Below are 6,388 nucleotides of genomic sequence, written 5' to 3'. Positions count from 1 at the left end.
TATATGAATGTAATAAAACAGTCATTAACACAAATTACTCATTTATTACAGTTTCATTATGTTTTACATCTTTATATGGTGACTACCTTCGCTAAGGAAGACAGACGCCTCTGACAGTGACCTCAGGGATCGAACTCGATCATAAAATTAAGGAAAAATTTTGTAATCAAAGACAATTTTGAATTCCACAAATTTTAAAGATTGCGTTGTGCTGTACTGCAAGATGATTATGTAATACTGCATTGTAGTACTTGTTGTGGGTAACTAGGAAATGACTCATGTAAGTTGACAGCCTACATAAATGTTTCAAAAATGGATTATCTTGCACATCATCACACAAATCAAATCACACTTGGGTAATGAAACAAAGTTTTTCTTTTAATTTATGGAAGTGCAATTTTATTTTCCTGCTGGTGAAAGAAAATTGTACAACTCAGTTCCACTGATCCTCTCATACAGCTACAAAATATTTCTGCACTGGATTCAAACAATTTACAAAACAATGGTAAAAAGAAATCTTCCAATGTCTCCAAAACACTGTACACAAGCAGGAGTATGTGAAAAGCACAAAAGCCTACAAATTCACAATTCTAAAATGTAACCATTCTGGCATACACCAAAACACTTATAGCAACTGTTTTTGTTCTCATAAACAGCAAAAAGCTTTACTCAAAGTACACAGACCAGCTGTATACGCTAGAAAACTTGTGTAAGACTTTAAAACTTACCGAGTGTAAACTATACGAGACACTTTCGCATATGCCAAAGAAAATGTACACATTCGGATTTGCTCTCCTCGGCACCACAGCACAGTATATAAAACAAATTGTGGTTAGCGAGAGAGCATCGACACAAGAGATACACGAAACAAGTTGCACATCCTCACACTCCAGCTCTCTGGGTTAAAACCCACAACTATTAACATTAATCGGCATACACATTACACTGCTCAGATTCATCTTACTCGTTACTCTACATGCTATGGGGGAAAAGGGAGTGTTCACGTATAAACAGGCACATTTCTTACAACTGATCCACATTTGTCCAACACTTACGAGTGTAGTCCCAAATATGCACTGCTCAGTTTCTTATTTTTTCTTTCAATAATGTACCAGAAAAAGCCCAGTGTAAAATTTGCATTTTATATTTGAAACTTTAACATAAATTTCTTAATTCATTCCGAGTTCAAATTTTTTAAATTGTAAAACAAACAAAACTTACTGCTGCACTGAAGTGGGAGTAACTGTGACTGCTTGGCAACACTAAACATCTACAATCCTCCTCCTGACAGTTTCTTGCGAGTTAAAAATTAAAAATTGTGTAAATCAATAGCAAGTCTGAAAATCCCAGTTAGCCAAAACTGTACAAAGCATTTATTAGTAGTTCCACGAGATGACAATATTATTCCCGGATACAATTCGTGGGTAGAATTGTGGCTTTCACACAAATTCCATAAAACAATGTGCCAACATTCTCAGCATTTTGACCTCTTAACTGCTTCAACGATCTAAAAACACCTGGGTGGAATCTTATCTGCCTCTATGGCTTATAGCCCACACCTGCTGTTGTATGTAATGAATACTTAGTCCTCTGTGAAATTTTAACATAGATTATTATGAAGCAGATACAACTTTAAAGCCTCTGCCGAATAACCTTCACTGGCAGAACACGAAAAAGCAGACCACTTCAAAACAGACAGTGCCGCAGAATTGCAGGCGTGTGATAGGCACACATCCAATTACACAAACCTGGCAGTTTAGAACGAGTGCAGAAATTCGAAAGAGACACATGTGAGTCACAGCTCGCATTTAGCGAATGTACGAGAGAAGAGATAATCGCAGCTCACCTACCAGAGTGACCTCTCACATTTTCCTGGCGTGATGGATTAATGGTGCACTTAAGAGATATCCAGTCGAGGTTGCTAACTCCAGCCAGACTGTGAACAGCTGTCGGTCTCGCACCACTATTGTGAGTTCGACACCCGCCGCCCACTTCACCCACTGACGCTCTTTTGTTTTCCAAAACCTCACTGAAGAATTATAACACCTACGAATACTGTTTCAAAGGAACGGATACTGAAACTGAGCAGGTGCGGCAGTCGAAATTGCAAATACCAGAGGAGGTGGTCCAGACTCACAAGGGGAAGGCCTCAGACACGGCCAACGGATTGGGCTCAAATTTGGCAGGTCGCTTGTATACAACGTAAAACGAAGGAATCTAAGTCATTTTGGATCAACACCCCCGCGTTTTGAGAAAATCACCCCTAAAGGTTGTGAAGAGCAATCGACTCAAAATTGGAGGGATCGATAGATAATTGTAAATAGAGCATTTTTCATCATCGGGTATGGGGTTCGCAAACGCAAACTTTTCCAGAAATCGAGGAAAGAAGCTTATATAACTGCCGCTTCTGTACCCACACGGTAAACGCTATTCGGCGACAGCGCTGATAGCGCACCGGCCAAGGTAACTGGCTGGGTCTCGAAGAACCCGGGTTCGAATCTCAAAAGATAGGACACAACAAACAATAACTAGTTACTACAGCATAAACAGACGAGCTAATTACTACAAACTACGTACAGTACTCGTCATATGTTACTTATAGAAGAGCACTGTATTCATTCACAAAACGTATTTCATTCGGTGCATTAACGATGGAAAAATCACTACGTCTATCCGCGAGGTTCGCGGCAGCTTAATGACGGAAAACAACTCTTTCCGATTGACTTCTATAAGGCTCGTGCTGGACACCTTCACTCTTCCAGGTTCACAATTATGATATGACGTAGAGGCAACCGGGACAATTTAACTCTCCGTGCGAGCATTCTGTCCCGTGCCTCGGTATAAACAAGCGTCGCGCGGTTGGCGATCTGTGATCCCTCGTGAGGAATTCGCAGCATTCATACTCGGAGTTGTTTTCACGTGACAAGGCTTAAAAGTTTAATACTTTACTAACTCACGGCATTTGGGAAATTAGTTTGCCTACCTTATTATCATCATTCCTTATTGATTTAATTATCTTATTAACCCTCCTATCCCTATAAATTGAGATATGGAAAGATACAAACGAAAAGATTAACGTCCGCTAGGTTTCTTCGAGATTTGAACCCGGGTTCTCCCATTCCGAGTCAGTTAACTTGGCCAATGCGCTATCGGCGCTGCCGGCGAAAAGCTTTTTGCATGTCGGCACAGAAGTGGCTGTTGTGAAAGCTTTTTACTCCCATTTCTGGAAAAGTATGCGTTTTCGGACACCATACCTAATGATGAAAAGTTTTCTGTGAAGTTTGGAAGGTAGGAGACGAGGTACTGGCAGAAGTAGAGCTGTGAGGACGGGGCGTGAGTCGTGCTTGGGTAGCTCAGTTGGTACAGCACTTGCCCGCGAAAGGCAAAGGTCCCGAGTTCGAGTCTCGGTCCGGCACACAGTTTTAATCTGCCAGGAAGTTTCATTCTCAATGTTTTTGACACTCAGTCGGTGCATGTATCGTTGATCCTGTCTTACGCGCACCAGCTAATTGTTTAAAGATTAAGAACATATGCACACAATGTGAATACGCTGCCATTTTTATATCAAGGGCATTTTTTCTAGATGAACATGGCTAATAGCTAAAAAGGACAATACTAGTTGTGAAAATTTAAATAAATGAATTATAAGTGGAAAAATGCTATACCCATTTGATACATATATGGCTGTAGCTCCACTTTCTGACAGCAGGTGAAAATACGGTCCTGTAAGCAGCCAGAATGTGAAATGTTTCTGCTTTGACGTCAGTATGCCGTTGTCCATTTCGCGGTGTGTGTGTGTCGATTTCTTTTGTGAAGTGAATGTTGATGCAAAAAGTTAAGAAAGTTGAAGTTTTCCGCATGAAACACAATGGCTGTTGAGAAGAAAGGCTGTGCACTGCTGGTAAAGTTGTTTTAGCAGAACAGCAGCAACAGCAGCTGTGATGTACCTTTTGGATTTCTTGCTTTTGTGTTTCGTTTTCTTTAAAGGCAAAGAGAAAAGGTGAAGCGGTAGCCCAGCGTAGAGCCTGCACCTACCATCGTGTAGTTTTTATTTTCAAATGTTGAAAAACATAAGATGTTTCCGCTGTGCCTCGGTAAGAGGAAGGACTCTCTCTCTCTGCTAATGCACGAAGGCAGATGTTATTTTAGAGTGTAATCGGCGGTAGCCATTTTGGTTATGAGAATAAGTGAAAAGTCTGTATTTTTTGATGTGTGTAAAAGAAATAATACATTCGTATTTAGTTGGTGAAAAATTGAGTTGTTATTCCAAGTAGCACTGTGATAATAAGAATTGAAGCCCACCTGCGTACTTCGAAGTTATCACGAAAATCCGATTACCATATCGTGGACACACGCTTTATAGGTGGATACGGCGATCAAACATAGTATTATTAATCGGTAAGCATACATCTACAGCAAGGGAAAGACTATTTCATCCACGCAGAATTAATACGAACTAATATGAACTCATTTACATGCGTAGTCCAGCTTATTGTGCTCCTCCGAGCGCCAAAAAATTAATCTCATTAATTCCATACATCTAAACATATTTTTTATTATACATATTTTTTTTATTGTATTACAAAGTGGCAACTGTGACAGGACTCGAACCTGCAACCCTACTGTATACTGTCGGAAATAATTATCTTTATTCAGGGAGACAGTATACAGCGCTGTATTGTGGGAATATTCCAACAGAAACATCTGCGATGAAGCCCTGTTTCAATAATGGGACTAAAGAATAGGATCAAGAAATCTGAAGAATCAGGTGAATTGGGTGGTGCAGCAGGGAAAGGGAGGGGGCCATTCCTATGGCAGATGAAGTTGCTGTAGCTGTAATCAACTGTGCAGCACACGCCTCAAATTTAGCAGGCGGTGTTCAAGCTACGTCACGGGAATTCTCTCTCCCTGGTCAACAGTTCAAAAGATTTTGCGGTGTATTTTGCACTGGTATCGCTCCGAGATTCAGAATGTACACCAAATGAAGCCCCAAGATAGGCTACAATCCTCGACTTTGCCCTTCATTTCTTGGCGCACGCAAAAAAGGACGACACGTGGCCGGGAAACTTTCTTTGGACGAACGAGGCAAATTTTACTCTGCACCGTGCCGTGGTCGCACAGAACTGTCACGTGCAGGATTCTATCTACCGCACGTTGTGTAGGAACGTCCACTGCATTCAGCTTATGTGACTGTGTGGTGCAGTTTCACGAGTTTCTCCAACTCACCCATTTTCCTCGAGGAGATGACGCCTCGCAGGCCTCAGCTTTGCAAGAATGCGACTGTGTCCACACCACTATTTACACACAAGATGGGCCGACGCCACGTGTCAGTCGTCAGGTAAATGGTTTGCTTCGAGAAACCTTTGATAAAGATCACATCATCTCTAGGCCTTCCAGATCCCCCAACCTAAATCCGAATGTGACTTTTTGTTGTGGGGATATCGGAAGGATCTCATCTATCTGCGACGTACGTGGACTCTTCCCGATCTGAACGATAGCGTACGACGACATATCGCTCCGATTACGGTGGATATGCTGTCACCGACTGTCGACTGTGCCGTGTTACAGAAGAAGCTGAGTCGGGAGACCATATTGAAAACACATTGTAACTTGTGACCCTATCCTAATAAACGAGCCAGAACCACCACTGTCGTGTCTTTGACAGTTCCTCCACTTTCCTGCACCCACACCACATTCCGACTGCTTAAAGCACAATATTTTCACCTGATGGCAGAAAGTGGTACTATTATTTTTTTCAGCATACACTGCAAGTACATCGACTAACAAATACACCTACAATGTTCCAGCGTCCTGTGACGTATACAGCCTGATCATCATCAGTTTAATTATAACAACCCAGTACATGTGCCAGGCTGCGAATGGAAACACGTCCGTATTTGACACGTATGCACGTTCATTTAAACCTGACGTAAGTTAATCCGTGACTGGGAGATTGGTTTTGTTTTGCTTTAAGGCACAAAAACAACTGGTGTCATATGCGCCCAAGTAAAAACTATAGAACACGAAGACAGCTAAAAACAGGCAAGTGGAAAAATGGCTAAAAAAGATACCACACAGAAACGGAGGTCCAAAACTAAAAATTAAATGGCCTTCGCCATATTGCTCTGGCAGATAAAAAGTAAGATGTGGCCGACAGCCTGCGCGTCATTTGCCAAAACGGCAATAACTAAGACGGCAAATCCAAACAGGAACATAATAGGTTAAAAAAATGGACATTCGATCAGGAAGTGGTGGACGGTTAAAACTCGAGTGCAATGTGTACGAAGTGGTGGGGTAGCACCACTTAGCATATGACAATGGCTAAAAGGGCAGTGCCCAATATGCAGCAGAGTTAAAATAATTTCCTCCCGGCGGGAGAACTGAGAGG

Source organism: Schistocerca cancellata, chromosome 11, assembly GCF_023864275.1.
Source record: "Schistocerca cancellata isolate TAMUIC-IGC-003103 chromosome 11, iqSchCanc2.1, whole genome shotgun sequence".
Lineage (NCBI taxonomy): Eukaryota > Metazoa > Arthropoda > Insecta > Orthoptera > Acrididae > Schistocerca > Schistocerca cancellata.
This window is presented reverse-complemented; position numbering follows the sequence as displayed.